At 39.3% G+C, this 17,642-nt stretch overlaps 1 long non-coding RNA gene across 2 annotated transcripts in view; it reads left to right on the forward strand.

The window, feature by feature from the left end:
* The window catches only part of LOC147035876 (uncharacterized), a 99,399-nt gene that overhangs the window by 1,714 nt on the left and 80,043 nt on the right, over positions 1-17,642 (forward strand). Inside the window, exons 2-3 of one of the 2 annotated variants that reach the window (XR_015049665.1) lie at positions 1,410-1,468; positions 3,802-4,059. This is a non-coding gene — a long non-coding RNA (uncharacterized LOC147035876). Of the gene's footprint in view, positions 1-1,409; positions 1,469-3,801; positions 4,060-17,642 lie in introns of those variants that run through there. The other variant, XR_015049658.1, reaches the window with a different exon arrangement.

Here is a 17,642-nt window from a genome sequence, read left to right on the forward strand (position 1 = left end):
AAAGTGGGCGTGAATGCTTTTTGATCCATGTATTTGCATATAGCGACCGCCCTCCAACGCCCTGGAGGCGGGGCCAAATCGCCCCTCGCTCACCGATTGGACGGAACAAAAGTGGGCGCGAGTCGTTTTTGATCCGTTTTCTGCGGAAAGTCCGTGATGTTTTTGAACACGCTGCTCGGTGCGCGCCCCGCATGAGTCCAGTATCGGTGCCCACGAGTGGCGCGAGATGGTGTGGATGCGATGGTGGCGAGTTGGGACGGTAAAGGTTGTGGCGGTTGTGGTGAAGCGGCGTTGTGGTTGGTGGTTGTTGTGAAGCGGCGTTGTGGTTGGTGGTTGTTGTGAAGCGGCGTTGTGGTTGGTGGTTGTTGTTGTGAAGCGGCGTTGTGGTTGGTGGTTGTTGTTGTGAAGCGGCGTTGTGGTTGGTGGTTGTTGTGTGATGGCTGTTGAGACGTGGTTGGTGGTGGTAATAATGGCAGCTGGTCCAAAATAAAGATAGTAAAAGAAAAACGGCTATCCTGAAGAGTCGCAGCCCGACTGAATGACATTTATTCCCTCTAGACAACGGGTTTGGGCCTAACTACACATATACTTACCGAGATATCTCACCTAAGGGACCTGAATGGTGGTTTGTGAATTTCGTCAACCACAACAATGTATACATAATACCCCCCCCCCCACTTGATGACATTTTGTATGATCGGAAGTGACTTGCTCCTGCTCCCATCACTCTACAGATTGAGTGACTTGCTCCTCATCCATGTGAGCTTAACATTCGGCGAAAACAAATTCGATTACAATCGGAAGATTATTTAACAAAACTACCTGAAGGAGAGCTTTCTTGTGCAGCACGTGTGTGCACCAGTGTGTGGTCACATTAATTTTAATCTATAACTGGGAATTTTTATTCCACAAAGGAATATGGTTTTCAGGAGTCATTTTTACCTCAGGCATGGTTTTTGTGAGTTTACCTGAGACATGTTGGATCGAAAGGTGATGAAAATTGGAGAATTTTTTTTTTTTTTGTTAAATTTCTCTCGTGGTTATTTGTGTTTTCTGAGGAAAATGAACGTTAAATTTGCAATCTCACCAAATCGGAAAAAATCATTCAATAATATATGAGTTGGGCTTTCCTGAGATGTGTGGATTAAGGTTTTATAGTCAGTCGTGTGAATATAAAGAGGTAAATGGCTTCCTTTCTCGAAATGAATAAATCTGCTGGTTTACTATCCTTGTGTGTTAATGGTATTATCCGGAATGTGTTATAACGTAAAATCCGATCTTCTATTTTTAAGTCGGTTCATGAGGTACCCCTTCAAGCAAACCGTAGCTTTCAATGGTTTAATTATGCCAGACTCGGTGTTGGCGTGGTTTAAATCGATTGTGAAAGGCGTCCATTTTGTTTCACACAGAACCCAGCACCACTTCATTGGAGGGAGTGCTTTGTGTTCGTACTTCATTTACCCTGAAGGTAAGACTTTGTTATTTACATTATAATTATGGTTATATAAAGTGTCTTGCAAGCTTTTGGGCACAAGCCCCACCTGTTATAAGCTGACATTAATTTTCGTCAGGTGAGCTGATGCGATGGAGCAGTGTCTGTCGGTGTTGAGTCAGTGAGTGAGTCCGTAAACACTTCAGTCATTATGAAATGGACCAAGTTGTTTGTGTGGGGGGGGGTTTGTTGGTTGGGCGGCTGTTTGTTTGTGGGGGGGGGTTATTTGGTTGGGTAGTGGGGTTGGTGGGTGGGGGGGTTCGACCCCTCCAAAATAGGTATTTCCGTGCTCCTCGGAAACTGCACACACGGTTTTGATAAAACTTGACAACATTCTTCACCCGTGATGTGACAGCTTATTGTCTGCATCAAAATCTGCGCTCGTTAAGGGAGTGTAGGGGGGAAGGGGGGCAGTTCACCCCACCAAAAATAGGTATTTGCTGTGTTCTCCGAAATTACATTTAGAATTTCAATCAAACTTCGCGACAAACTTCATCACAACCTTCATCACCCTTGATGTACTAAATATTGTTCATGGCATTTAAAAAAAATAAAGGATTGGAGGGGGTTTTTGAGTAACTGTTGCTCCTTATTCATGTGAGCTTCAGGACAGATGTTGGTATTTATTTATTTCATTTTATTTTTAAAGTTTTAATTCTTACAATGAGAAAACTGAAGTCACATTCCATTGATATACCGATGCTATTTGTGATGGATGCATGACCAGCACCACGAAAAAAATATTTTGGGGGATATTGTGTATTTGTGAAATGTTGTACGAAATAAGTAAGGCACGTGAAGCTTATTTTCTGTTTTTCTTTGACCACTTATCAATGTAATGAATGATTTTTACCTCTGCCACAGAAGGTTTTGTTTTTCTTTCCCCCCAGCATTGACAAATCGGGGCAAAAAAGATGTATAGCACACTATCTCAAAATGTTGTGGACGGATTTTGCTGAAACTTTGTGGGCATACTGGATGTGTGACAAGGAAGAATCGACTAATTTTTTGTGAAAATCTGAGGCTATTTATTTATTTATTTGAAAAAAGTGATTCCAAACCATTGAGATGTGGTCAAAAATGATATAGTACTGGATAACATATTTAAAAAAATGCAATGGCCCTGATATGTTCTCGTGGATCAAGCATTGCATGGCAGAGGTATGCGCCTTCTACTTGGTCATTAATATGGTACGTTATCTCAACTTTGTGCAACCACTTCTTGGAGGAAATGCCAATTGATGGAAAAACACTGCATCCTGTTATAAAGATACAACACGCTGGTTGTGATTTATCTGCTTGCTCCATTCTTATCCTCAATTCCACCTGCTCATCCCCACCAGCAGTGAATTTAACTTGGTAAACTGATTGATTGTAATAATGGGGTACCAATATAGCACAGCATTGATGGGCCAAATGGCTTCCACCTGTATCCAAGTTGTGTGTGAACGTATTGAATAGGTATGACTAAACCCTGGAGCAGAAACACTTTGGGACATGGAAACTGCCTAATATTTTTGTCCATCTACATATGAGGTACACATGCTTGATGTGGGCATTTATTGACATCGATGCGGATAATCAAAAAACCATATAATCCAAATATTTTATTTTTTTCATTCCATGCTGCCCAGATCGTTTTGCTTCAATATGGTACCGTTTTTTTTTTTTTGGTTTTGTGCAACCAGTTGCTTGCTGGTACAGGCTAAAGTAACGCTTTGGCACAACGTTATTGCATGCAGAAAAGAAATGGCTCTCAATTTCAAAATTTTCACAACTATCCATTGCCTTTGTGCTCTTAAATTTTCATTCTACACATTGAATATGTACTATTTACTGAAATTCCCTTCTCTTATTTTGGTTAACTTCAGTGTGGCGCTGTGGGTGTAAATTATGTCTGCATGTGGTTGTCAATGCTCATCGTTGTAATTTAATTTTGTGTGCATATATTTTTATTTTTTATTTTGATATAGATGCCTGGTGTTGGCGCAGTGGTTAGGGCAGCGGATTGGGATCCAAAAGGTCCTGAGTTCAAGCCCCGTTGGGCCACTGAATTAATACACCTGGGGGTTGACTCAGCCTGTCATCCTTCCGAGGTCGGCGAAATGAGTACCAGTGTACTGGGCCGGTGTATACCCCGGTTAAAATAGGTGTACCATATCCTTGTGTCGTAAAGAGGCGACCAGGGTTTCGTCAGGAAGGGCATCCGGCGTAAAACATGTGCCAAATCACAATGCGGATCATACGGATGATCCGCTGTGGCGACCCCGAAAGGGAGCAGCCGAAAGAAGAAGAAGATTTTGATATAGATGCCCAGGACAAAGTACTGGAAAAAGGGACAGCATAAAAAGGTCATCACTGCTGCACCCACTGGGGCAAATGTCCTCATCAACACTGGGACAGATGTCCCACCCATTGGTACTGCAATGATTGAAAATGCTGCCCAAAGGTCTGTACAAAACGTTGAACAAAGATGCAATGAAACTCCTCGACAAACGACTCATCAAATGTCTGCAAATATAGAAGGTCGACAAGTCCCAATTTAAGAGCCTCCCAAAATATTGCTTTTGCCAAATTCGGCTGTCTGCATCCGAGGTAGGTTTCATCAAGGTGATGCCAAATTATTAGAAAATAAAGGTAAACAATGTGTTGCCAATAGCTGTCCTTCGATATTGTTTGACAAAATAAAAAATGCTTCCCCTTGGATTAGGGTGGTTCACAATATAATGGTATCGGTAAAAGTTTTCCAAATTTTACCAGATCGCATTTTGCCTTGTTCCTATTGACATTTTGAACATCTGTACCAAAAATTGAGCCAATAGGACACCAGTCAAGGATGGCACACTTTTTCACAATTTTTATTGCTCAACCAAAGAATGCATAACTTTCGCAGGAAACAGAAACTTGAACGTTATAAAGATAAGTATGGTCATTAAGTATGGAGTAATTGCTAACATCATGTCCCAAGCTCTTTGCTGTCACTCTGAAGGATGCAGCAGCCTGATGATTGGATAGACCCTCTCTGTCCCATGTTGTTGTCAATGAAGCAACAAGTACTTCAGATGAGCCTCGCTTCTTTAATCCTGCATGTGAGATATGGCTAGGCATGGCAGGCGTTGCCCTGTAAGCGAACTCTTCGTCTGAACCATCTTCAGAGGCTGTTGATGAATCTTGTCCAACTTCTTCCCTCAATCGAGATAGCGTGTGAGTACCTCGGATACACTTCTGTTTTGCCATTGTTTCTGCACTGTGCTCAGCTCTTGCGTTTCTCTCAGCTTCTCTTGCCCTCTTTCTCTTATCCTTCCCTTGCTGAACCTTGTCCACACATCCAAAAGAGCATGACATCCAGTCTTCTCTTTGGTGCCTTAGAAATTCTTTGTCTTCTTCGGGGATATTCATGTCGAATATGTTTGCTGCAGCAATACCGAAGAGGTCCTGAAGATCCCCTAGCCAAGTTTCACGACGTAAAAGAGCTCCATCCATCTCTCTCTTTTTCTCTTTTATTAGTTTCTTGTACTCCGCATACAGCTTCTTGATCTTTTTTCGAAGATTGGCATCCGTCATTGTCGGTAAACTGGCTCTCTCCCATATCTTCTTCACTTCATCCATTGTTGCTGTTGTGGCCTTTGATAATGCCTTCCCCTCTTCAATATGATAGAGGTGGAGTAGCACTTGCTCCTTTGAGGGAAGGCGAGCTCCTAAAATGGAAGGTGGTGGGGGCTTCTCGAGCAAGTTACATTTCTTTCTTGATGCCATTATTCCTGAAAATAGAAAAAACCGTCAACATTGTGAAAAAGTGTGCCACCCCTAAATGTGCAGCAATTGACTCCATTTTTGGTACAGATGCTTAGAATGCCAATTGGAACAAGACAAAAAGCATCTGGCAAAATTTTGTGAAACATCCTACCTTGGATAACTACTGATGTAGACTTTGTTCTTGAGACTGGTAGTGAATTGTATCGATTGGTGCAAAGGTCTTTAACACATAATAATCCTCTGCTTTTGTTATCTGAATTGTCGCATGCTGTACGTTTATTACACACAAACCTTTTCATCACTCTTGGAGACTCTCTTGATGGATTTTTATCCAGTAGCACAGATATTACCGGTGGTTTTTTAATGTCTTTGAACGATGCTTTGACAACAACTCTGACACTGTACAATCACTGCTTCATAACATTTGGAGCTTCAACTTTTGCAATTATGAAAGAAAATCTGTTTTGTGTTTTTGATTCTCATTCAAGAGGTAGGGATGGAACTGAAGTTCCTAATGGAAGATCTGTACTAATCTAGCACAGAAATGTCTTGGAGGTATAGGATCACTGTCTGAAGCTAGCAGCATCCATGAATCTGAGATGTGAGGTAACTCAGTTTGAAGTCACTGGCGTGAATGTCGATGTTGTGAATGACCAGAGTGTAGCTCGTCAAACAACAGTTGCATACACTCACATACGGGACACAGAGATTGTTCTGCATACCAATCACGCACAGTACCCCTCACATCCACTCAGTCCAGAGACTTGCACAAATGCCGTATTTGGCACGAAATATTGTTCTGTGCTTTATGAGAGTGCAGATAATCCTCCCCATTTACAGATTTCTTCACCAAGCACAGCTGGATCTGTTATGGCACGTGTTTCAAATTAAGCAAAGTGTATCTCTTCACATAGATCAGTATCGAGGACAAGAGACAAAGGGAGAGGTCAGCAAAAGCAGCACACTCAAAATGAGCTGAAGCAAATGAGGGCAAAGACGAAAGCTATGACAACAAATGGTGCAGATGAATTCATGTCCAAACAAAGGAAAAATCTGATGTGTACAAAAAGATATAACAAAGATGAACATTACAAGCAAAGCAAAAAATTATATGCAGTAAAGAAATACAAGTGCAATGAAACCCATAGAGAAATAGGAAAAAGTTAATGTATTGAAAGGTATCAACAGGATGAAAAACACAGAGCAGCTATGATAGAACAGAGTAATAATAAGTATGCACAGAATCCTAAACACAGATCAGCTATGAAAGAACGGAGTAAATATTACTATGCCCGGGATTCTAAACATAGAGCAGCTATGATAGAATGGAATAAAAATAAGTTTGTACGGAATCCGAAATGTAGAGCAGCTATGGTGGAACGGAGTAAAAATAAGAATGCACGGAATCCGAAACATAGAGCAGCTATGATGGAACAGAGTAAAAATAAGTATTCACGGAATCCGAAACGTAGAGCAGCGATGATGGAACGGAGTAAACATAAGCATGCACAGCATCCTAAATATAGAGCAGCTGTGAAAGCTAGAAGTGTGCTTCCATACAAGGAAAGTGAGGTGCTTCGAGAGAATTAAAAAATCCTAATTGCTGCTGTAAGGTTAGAGAAAAAGAAAGAGAAAGGTGAGATGTATCGGGTAATACCTGCTTTCAAGGAAATGATGTCATGGATTAGACTACATCTGTTCAGCCTGCAATAGACTTTTTTGAGAATCAAGTTGTTTGTTTTAGAAAAGAATCATACACACAGGAAGGTTAGCTGTTAAGGCATTTGCTGAAAAGTGTATTACAGAGAAACATGTCCACAAATGCTCAGAGAATTGTGGTTTTCCATGTATGTTGCTAAATAGTCCGGCATCAAAACTCTGGATTTGTTTCACATGTCACCGAAACATCATGTCTGCTAAAATGCCAGCTGAAGCTGCTGCAAACAATCTATATTTAGAGCCCATTCCTGAGGAATTAAAGTTTCTCAACACCCTGGAGCAACATTTGATCGCTTTACATATTCCCTTTGCAAAAATTACTGCACTTCCCAAAGGAGGACAACGTGGTGTACATGGACCTGTAGTATGTGTTCCTTCCATCGTGCAGAAAGCTGCAACTGTTTTACCAAGATGTGGAGCAGATGATCAAATGATCATGGTTCAACTGAAAAGACGGCTTGCTTACAAAGGTTATTACGAGTACCAATTTGTGGACAAAGCTCACATAAAAAATGCTCTCAACTATTTGTTTGGAAACAACAAATGGTATGTGGGAGTTGCTTTCAACAATGAATGGGTAAATCCTTTGCCAATTGTTTTTGGAGGGAACGAACAATAAATTAGTGATTATGAGTGCATGGACGTATCCCACCGACAGACTGATAAAACGGATCATGAAATGCACATGGACAGTTGTGTTCAACCTGTGGACATTGGGCAGGAAATCCTTGATCAACATTTTGATAACATAATGTGTATAGCACCTGCTGAAGGTAATGATCCAGTTATAATCTTAATGCATGAAAGCAATGAAGCAAAATCATTCCCAGTGCTATTTCCAACAGGCAGCCCAACATAACATGATTATTGGGAAGTAAAGATAACTCGGTGCACGAATTTAAAATCACGTATTATGCATGCAGATGGTAGATTTGCAAGAAGCACAGAATAGATATTTTTTGCTCAATATCTCGCTGAAGTGTATCAGGTGTTGAGCAGTGTATCAAGTGCTTTAGGGGAAAGTCATCACAAGGCACTTGATGGGAAAGTTTCCTCTGAAAACCTGATGGACAAGAACTCTTTGAGGAAAATTCTCAAATGTGATGATGGCTACAAATTTTTAAAATCCATAAGAGGAACTCCAGCATATAGGGAAACTGCCCAGAAAGATTTGCTGGCAATGTTGAGACAACTTGGAAATGCAACATGGTTCTGCTCATTTTCTGCAGGTGATATGAGATGGCCAGAGATCGTTAAATATTTTGAAAGCAGAGGGAGACTCACGAAGTGCCAATTGTCTTGATTCCTCTGAAAAATGTGCATTGCTCAGACGAAACCCAGTAACAGTCGCAAGAATGTTTGATCATAGATTTCATTGATTCCTAAAAAAAGGTCATCATGTCACCAGCCAACGCAATTGGTAAGATCAAAGATTATTTCTACAGAGTGGAATTCCAACAGCGTGGTTCTCCTCACACACACACACACACACACACACACACACACACTTTGTTTTGAGTTGAAGATGCTCCTAAACTTGACGAAGCCTCAGATGAAGATGTGGTATCTTTCATTGATCAATATGTCACCTGTGAAGTGCCATCTTCAGCTGATTATGCATTCCATGAAGTTGTGAACAGTGTTCAGAAGCATCGTACAAAACACACCAAGAGCTGCAGGAAGAAAGGTACCACATGTCGCTTAAATTTCCAAATGCCACCATCGAAACGTACATTTATTTCTCGTCCTGGAGAAAAGGTGACAAAGGATAACATAACACTACAGAACAGTCACAGAGTGTTACTGAATTACAGAAACGGGCAATGAAAAAGGAGGATGCCAAAGATGTGTTGCAGAAAATATGGAATGCATTTTCAGATGGTGAACAAAACTTTGAAACAATGGATGAGCTTTTCACAAAGATTGACATAACACAAGTCATTTGAACTCACATGTGAAAAACTGACAAATAAAGCTGGTGTTGTTTTGCAACGAAACACCAAAGATGCTTGGACAAACCAGTACAATGCTGATTTCCTTCGCTGCTGGAATGAAAATAGGGATATCCAGAATGTTGTCGATGCATATTCATGTATATTCTACATCATTTCCTTTATATCAGACAGAAAGGGAAATGGGGTTATTGTTTAATCATGCTCAAAACGAAGCACTGAATGGAAATGAAAATGCAAAACAAGCCATGAAAAAGTAAGGAGGTGTCTATCTTCACAATAGAGAAGTTGGTGCACAAGAAGCTGTCCACAGAGTATGCAACCTCAGACTGAAAGAATCATCCAGAAAAGTGCAGTTTGTTCCCACCGGAGATAATATTGTCAAAATGAGTCCACCACTTCACGTTCTGCAGAACAAAAGCAAAGGTGGCGACTTGAATGTTGACGATATATGGATGACGAGCCTCGTCGATAGATACAAGAACAGACTGAATACAACAGAGTTTGAAGATGTTTGCCTCGCCACTTTCTGTACAGAGTTCAGAGTTCTGTACAAATCTCAGATGCGTAATGTTAAAAGTGGAAAATGTCAAAGTACAGTACACGAGCTTCAAAATGGATTGGGTTTCATGCAGAAACGATCCGGAAAATATCCAGTAGTGATCAGATATTCAAGATTTTCACCCATGAAAGATCCTGAGAAGTACTATCAGAGTATTTTGCAGCTTTTTCTACCTCACCGGTGTAATGGTCAGCTGAAACCTGATGGCTTTGAAACTTATCAAAACTTCTACGAGGATGGAGCGGTGAAATGTGGCAAGCACCCTGTACAATTCATCAGAGACATCGTTAAAAGGAACAAGACACTGTTTGAAAAGGCAGCTGTTGACATTGATAGAGCAGAAGAGCTGCTTGAAAAGCTTGGTCCACTTGAGAATGCGTAGGCTCAGATATGTCCAGAAACCGAAGCAGAAAGGTTGAGCTGTTTAAATGTGCAGAAAGATGCCACCACAGATCCACAAGATGATTCTGATATCCCTGACTTACTTCAACGTGAAAAGAGAGACGATAACATTGAAATTCGTCGATGTGTTATATCTTACGATAAAGCTCAAACTCTAATGAGGTCATTGAATGAGAAACAGTGAGAAGTATTCTACAAGGCACGACAGTGGTGTCTGAATAAACGTAATGGGAATGCCCCTGAGCCATTTCATGTGTTTGTTACCGGTGGGGCTGGTACAGGCAAGAGTCACTTGATCAAAACGATGTGTTACGAGGCAACCAGAATTCATGCTCGGGCATGGCCAAATCCTGATGATGTGTCTGTATTACTCACTGCTCCAACTGGTTTTGCAGCATTTAACATCAATGCAGCCACAATACACAGCACATTCTGTCGCTGTCGATGCAAAATTACCATTCCAACCTCTTGACGAGGAAAAACTCAACTCCCTTGGAGCAAAGTTAAGCAGTTTGCAGATTTTGATCATTGATGAAATTTCCATGGTGGATCACAAGCTTTTAGCATATATTCCTGGGAGACTGAGACAGATCAAGCAATGTCAGGATTTTTCTCCATTTGGAAATGTTTCAATCATTGCTGTTGGTGACTTCTATCAGCTCTCACCTGTGAATGGAATTGCTCTACATGCATAAAATGTTGTAAACCTTTGGGCTGATCATTTCCTTATTGCTGAACTGACAGAGATAATGAGACAGAAACATGGATCATTTGCAGACATTCTGAATCACTTGAGAACACTAAATAAATGTGAAAACTTGCAAGCTGAGGATGTAAATGCGTTATGCAAACGTGAAACTGGTGAAGATTGATGCAATCCACATTTTTGCCACAAATCAACAAGTAGACCAGTATAATGTCTAAACTTCATTCATCCTGCTGTAACATTGTTTCTATTAATCAGAAGACTTCTTCAGCGATGCCAAATCTGGAAAACTGGTAAAAAGAGCAAACCAGTACATCAAAGTGTTCAACACAAATCGAGCAAGAAGAGTCACACTCGATGTCGATGCATGTGTCGTGTTGATAAAGAACCTAGATGTATCGGATGGGTTGGTAAATGGTGTCTTTGGTACTGTGTCTCATATATCACAAACAACTGGTGTTTCCTTTCCTTCAGTCATTTATGTTGTATTTGACAATGCAACAGTAGGGGACAAGTTGCAAAAAGAAAAATGCATACCACCATCACTACCAAGTCGTAGCACTCCAATCGGTCCTCTCGAAGACAGAGTAACAAACAATGGTCGTGCAAGGCATCAATTTCCATTGAAACTCAGCTATGCCTGCACGATACATAAAATTCAAGGAATAACATTAAAAGAAGCTGTTGTCTCACTTAATAAAATATTATCTGCTGGGCAAGCCTATGTAGCTTTAAGTTGAGTTACAACACTGGAAGGACTTATCATCTAGGACTTCAAAGATTCCGCCATTTCCTGCAATGAAAAGATCGCAGCAGCAATGGACAGCATGTTACCATTTATCCCCTCACCAGATGTGACTTATCCTTAAGTTGTAACTTCATGTAAGTTAACTCTACACAATGTTCAGGGTCTCAAGTCGCACATCGAAGACTTGAGGTCTTACAGACATTTCCTCGAAGGAAATTTCATTTGTCTCTTAGAAACATGGTTAACCAGTGATGATCCACAAGGAATGCCAGAGCTGGATGGATTTCTATTTCATCACAAACCAAGGGGACAATGCTATGATTCATCTGAAGACCTCTTTGCTAACTTGAAACAACAATGTCATGGTGAAGTCGGGTTATACTACACAACGACGACTCGCTGTGAAATTGTGAATCTTCCTGCAACAAACTTGGAATCTCTCGTATTCAAAAATGTTGATCGTAATGTTATATTTGCATTGATTTATTGACCATCATCTTACAAAATTGAACTTTTCACAAAGAACATCATTTTGCTGTTAAACAAACTCAATACTTTCCAAGGTGGCTTCCTTGTGATTGGTGATTTCAACGAGGACATTTTCAAATCCTCCTCTGTTGCCAAGATGATGGCAGAAAAAGGTTTTCTTCAATGTGTGAGAGAATCGACCACAGAAAATGCCACTTTAATTGATCATGTATATGTCAGGGGTGCAGACAATGTGAAAGTACATGTTCTTCCAACATATTACAGTTACCACGAAGCTGTCACTATTGAGTTCTGAGTGTTGTCTCAAGCTGGCAGTCTGCAACCTGCAGCTAAACAACTTTGGTGCATTTCCTGATCCTCATGGATCAAAACCCTTATTTTTCATTATCAATTTTCAGAAACATCTTTAAGTGTTGTGCAATGAGGGGAAAAATATGTACTTGTGCTTCAATATCCATTGTGCTCACCCCAGACATGTCCATGTACCTTTCATTCTTCTGCATACCCTGATTTGTCCAAGTCTCCCTGTGTTTTATCCTGTAACACAACTGTTTGTTTCCCCACTCATGGTCCTTTTGCTCTGTTGTGTACTGATCTGTTCAGTATTCTCATTCTTCCATGAACCTTTACTTTTTAGACAAGAAGTGTGTCTGTCTGCTTTCTTTCTGTTGTCTCTCGTTCTCTGCATCTGTCTGTCTCTCGTTCTCTCTCTCTCTTTCTACCTGTCTTTCTCAGTTTCTAGACCCCTTATGGACCGTACAGGTTAAGGCCAAATGCTAGAGTGCTTGTGATTTATGTTCTGGCTGGGCTCGCCCCTTAAATTGCGAGAGAACAGCACAGCACGAGGGTATTTGGGATGGGTGTGGGGGTTATTCGGGCACTGTGGGTTGACTATTACTTTGTGTGTTCCAAAAACCTAGATAGCTAAACTGGTAGGTACAACCATGTAAGATAGGAAACAAACATGCAGGATAGGTAGGTACAACCATGCAGGCAGGTTGAGGAATAGGATACAGACAAAGTATAGTCAGAAAATCATCTGTGGCAGCAGGTAGATGAGGCATGAATTAGCGCCTGCTAATATACTTGCAGAACAGTATGAAGTGCACTCCACCTTAGGGGGGGAGACCAGTTCAAGCGAACACCGCGAGCTGCAATAGGTGTCTGACAAAAAGTGTGTGTCTCTGTGTGTCTGTCTGTCTCTTTCTATCTATCTTTCTCAGTGTATACACCCCTGAGCATGGAACAGTACATTACACTACAACGCATTGCAACGATCTTGAAAATTAGAAGAAAAATGGCTCTTCATTTACATTCTCGACCTTTTCTATTTGTTTGCCACTTGAAGTCAGCAGTGGGGGAAGGGGTTTTGGGGAGGGCATTCTATTCTCTCTCTCTCTCTCTCTCTCTCTCTCTCTCTCTCTCTCTCTCTCTCTCTCTCTCTCTCTCTCTCTCTCTCTCTCTCTCTCTCTCTCTCTCTCTCTCTCTCTCTCTCTCTCTCTCTCTCTCTCTCTCTCTCTCTCTCTCTCTCTCTCTCTCTCTCTCTCTCTCTCTCTCTCTCTCTCTCTCTCTCTCTCTCTCTCTCTCTCTCTCTCTCTCTCTCTCTCTCTCTCTCTCTCTCTCTCTCTCTCTCTCTCTCTCTCTCTCTCTCTCTCTCTCTCTCTCTCTCTCTCTCTCTCTCTCTCTCTCTCTCTCTCTCTCTCTCTCTCTCTCTCTCTCTCTCTCTCTCTCTCTCTCTCTCTCTCTCTCTCTCTCTCTCTCTCTCTCTCTCTCTCTCTCTCTCTCTCTCTCTCCATGAACTTGGCATCGTCTTCAAGAGATCCATTAAGTCCAAGGTATGCTTTAATGTTTCATTTTACAGAAACTGTTTTGTACTTTCTCAAAAAAATCAATGATTATAATCAGACGGACACAGGGGATTTTAAAACAATCAAATAATTATTTGATTGTTTTAAAATTGTCTTTGTCTCTGTGTCCGTCTGTCTGTCTCTCGTTCTCTGCATCTGTTGGGTGGTCGCGAGACTACGCTTATTCTCAGGTTTTTGGGTGGTCGCTAGACTACCCTTATTCTCAGGTTTTCTGTCTGTTTGTTTATATGTAATGGACAGCTCTGGAGACCAGAGGAGTCAACCAATTTTGATGAAGCTTGACTGGTAGGTTCATACCAGGATCTGGTTGTATGTTTTTGAGAACCGTTGTTATGGACGCCACCATTGCCTAGCAACGGTACTTTGAAATTTTTGAAAAAATCCGAAACTTTTTTTTTTCCCCGCAAATCAACAATCGCCTTCCGTGCTGTTATGCGTGTTATAATCAACCTCTTTGTCAAAAAATTTCAGCCCGCTCCCTCAAAAACTGTATGACGTATGCAATTATATTACTACAAGCCGGAAGGCGACATGGCTGCTCGCTCTAGTTAGAAAGCTGGTCGACGCGACTCGCCGATATTCATGTAATGCTATCAATCAATTTTGCACAATAACTATGATTATCACAGCCCTCTTAGTTTGCGCCCAGAAACCCGCCTTGTGAAATTTCAGGCATGTTTCCAAAGAGACTCTAACAAATGGTAGCCCGGGTAATTCCATTTATCTATTCGCTAAAGAGTTTATTTTTTTTTATATGATGCTGTAAGACATTCTCCTTGGGCACACAAAAACAGGTCCCTCGGAGGTCCAGTTTCGGAGGTATTGATGTTGTGTACAGTCCACAATAAGTTTTCGATGTACGATAAAGTATTTTAGCTGTTGCATTGCAATGGAGGTGTGCATAGCAACTATTCATTTTTGTGTACATGCCAGCCACATTGTACGCATTTCATCCAAGTTTAATCAAAATCAGACTCTTTCTCTGAGAGATATTCGCAGTTAAACATTTCTGAAATGTTCGACATGTACTCGCCCAAAACCTATCTCCTCCTACAAATATTTTTTTGTTAGGGCTGCAAATTGGCATGAAGGGAGCGAGAAAGATTGCACACAGAACTTTATGCTTCGATTTTTCGATTTTTTTTTTTTTTTTGATTTTTTGACCACTTTAAAGGGCCATTGCTATGCCATTGCTAGGGCCCGGGGTCCCATATTCGAAAGCACTTGATTCCCAGAAATATTGGTCCTACCTACCAAATTTCATTGGAATCGGTTGAGTGGTCTCGCCCCTAGGCTTGACCAAATTTTGCAGACAGACAGACAGATGAAAATGTCCAGGATAAGGGTGCTCTAAGAGCATTTAAAAATAAAACATTTGAATCTTTATATTTTTCAAGATACCCCTTTTGTGTCATTATGAAATGATAAACTTCTCTCATTGATCTCATCTGACCACCCCCTGAGTTGCATATCATTTTGAGATTGCAGTAAATTATTTTTCAATTGATAACCATCAAAGTTTTCAGTCCATTCAAGGATATTTATTATTTTCTTTACATCCTCTAACTTATTGGTTTTTTTAATTGATTCCCTTATTTGTTTTATTTACCTTTGTTTTAGTTATTTTTTCACTAAAACTTTTTTGATATTTTTCACATTCATTATGTTTTCCATTTATATACCAAGACTGAGATTTTCTCCACTCCTTAGTTTGATTAATACTTGGTTCGACCATTTATGTATTGTGAAAAACGAGGCGGTAGCCCTTAAAAACCACAACCCATCTTCCCATCGTTAAAACTTGTGTCCATATGGAACACAATCTATTCTATTCACTCTATCATACAATATGCATATGGAACACAATCTATACCATTATCTAAAATAAATCTCATCATCAAAGGCTCCTAATGCCTTTTTATTTACTTCTTCACTATATATCTTATGTTTATAACTTTTATTGTATTCATTTCCTATATTTTTCTTTCTTATTCATCAAACAATTATAATAATTTCTAAAAGTTATTGATTTATTTATTACATATTTCTTTATTCCTTTTAACCTTTTATCAATATGATCACCATACTTATAGGCATATGCCTTTGCTCTCAATCCAATAAACTCACTCATTACTTTTCCACCCAACTCATCCTTAAACTTACAAATAACCTTTTCATTCTTTTTTGAAAATAACTGGCTCTTCTTACTAAAATTACTTGTATCATATACTCAAATATTTTTCTTCATATCTTTACAAACATCATCAGTTTTTATATCGAGAATAAAACTATCAGTGTCCATATTCAACAATGAAACATTTTCACCATACTCTTTCTTTAAGTCATTATACAAATAATCATACATCAATATCTTTGATAAATCAAGAACTGCTGTTCCAATAAAAATTGGTTTATCCATGACAAAACTTTCCTTTTTCATATGAATAGCAGAAATGTTCTCTGAAAAAACCTCTTCTCTCTCAAAACTTGGTTTATTTATCAATCCAGAAGCTTCTTTCCAAGATGTTGCGAATCTAATGTTTTGTCTGTTTCTAACATTTTCCATAGTCTTTCCAAATACAGCATTATGCATTAATTTATAAAAGTCCCCTTCAAATTTTACTTTTGTATTTGGTCTCATATCTGCATTGAAGTTTTAATATACTTTTCCATCCAAGGACTTTGTTTAAATTTTAAAACTATGAATTTTTGCTTCTCTCAACCCAGCAGATAAATATTGTCTCAAGTTCCTTTGATGCAAAACATATCCCTCTTTATCATAGAATGTTGTGAATAAATTTTCTGTTGGTTTACCTTTAATATCAAAACTTTTATGATAATCACTTAACCATTCTTTCTTTGGGGTTTCTTTCTCACATGCAAAAGGAAGATCTTTATGCTTACTATGAAGATCACTCGGGAACCTCAAATCAACTTCAAAATAATAATGTTCTTCTTCCTCATTCAATTCCTCTTGAAAAGAAACAATATTCATCAAAGCCTTTTCATAATCCTTTTGTTCCACCCACTCTAATTTACCATAAGGCAGAGATTGAGACATTGCCCATCCATACAAATTATTAGCATCAAAATAAATCAAATAATTACTATCTTTTTCACTCATAATTTGGAAGATATTTATTATTTGCTTTAGCATATTTTTTGAACATACTTGTGATATTCCACCTCTCTGAGACTTCTCAATCATCAAAAGCATATCTACATCACTGATTAAATCTATATCTTGTTTTGTCATTTTTAACATTGCACACCGAGTAAACCAGGAGCTGTGAAATAGTGGGCAGGATGTAATCCATAACAATTTTTTTTTTTTTAAATAACAGAGTGATCTAAAAGCTTCAAACACATCAGCTAACATTAGAACATCTGTTTTTAGATACTATTCATGATATTCTCCAAGGTTCTTTATCTTAAATATTTTCCAGATTTCTTGTGCGTGTTTATATTCCTCATCACTTATCTCTTCTTCATAAAAGTTTTTATAGAAACTTTCTTTTGAAGGCAGTTGTGTTTCTTTAAATCTCATTAATGAATCCACATAATCATAAGGATAAATTTCCTGACTTGTAAGAATTTTCTCTTTACTTTGAATTTCATTCCTTGTTTGAATTTCCTCTCTAGTTAGAATTCCCTCTTTAATCAGAATTTCACCTATAATCAGAATTTCCTTTTAGTTAGAATTTCATTCATTGTTCGAATTTTCTTTGTAATTAGAATTTCATCTTCAGTAGGAATTTCTTCATTAATTTCCTCATTAATTGGAATTTCCTCTTCACTTTGAATTCTCTCTTTAATCTGAATTTCCTATGAAGTTAGAATTTCCTCTTTTTTAAAGAATGAATTAAGATTTGGAAAAGAGCCCGTGGAGCTTAGATTTGATGCTTGGTTGGCTAGTGGTGTTCCCATTAACTTGTAAGAATCTAGAAA

Source organism: Eptatretus burgeri, chromosome 1, assembly GCF_056783735.1.
Source record: "Eptatretus burgeri isolate ZD-2024b chromosome 1, Ebu_testis_v1, whole genome shotgun sequence".
In the NCBI taxonomy this organism is placed as follows: domain Eukaryota; kingdom Metazoa; phylum Chordata; class Myxini; order Myxiniformes; family Myxinidae; genus Eptatretus; species Eptatretus burgeri.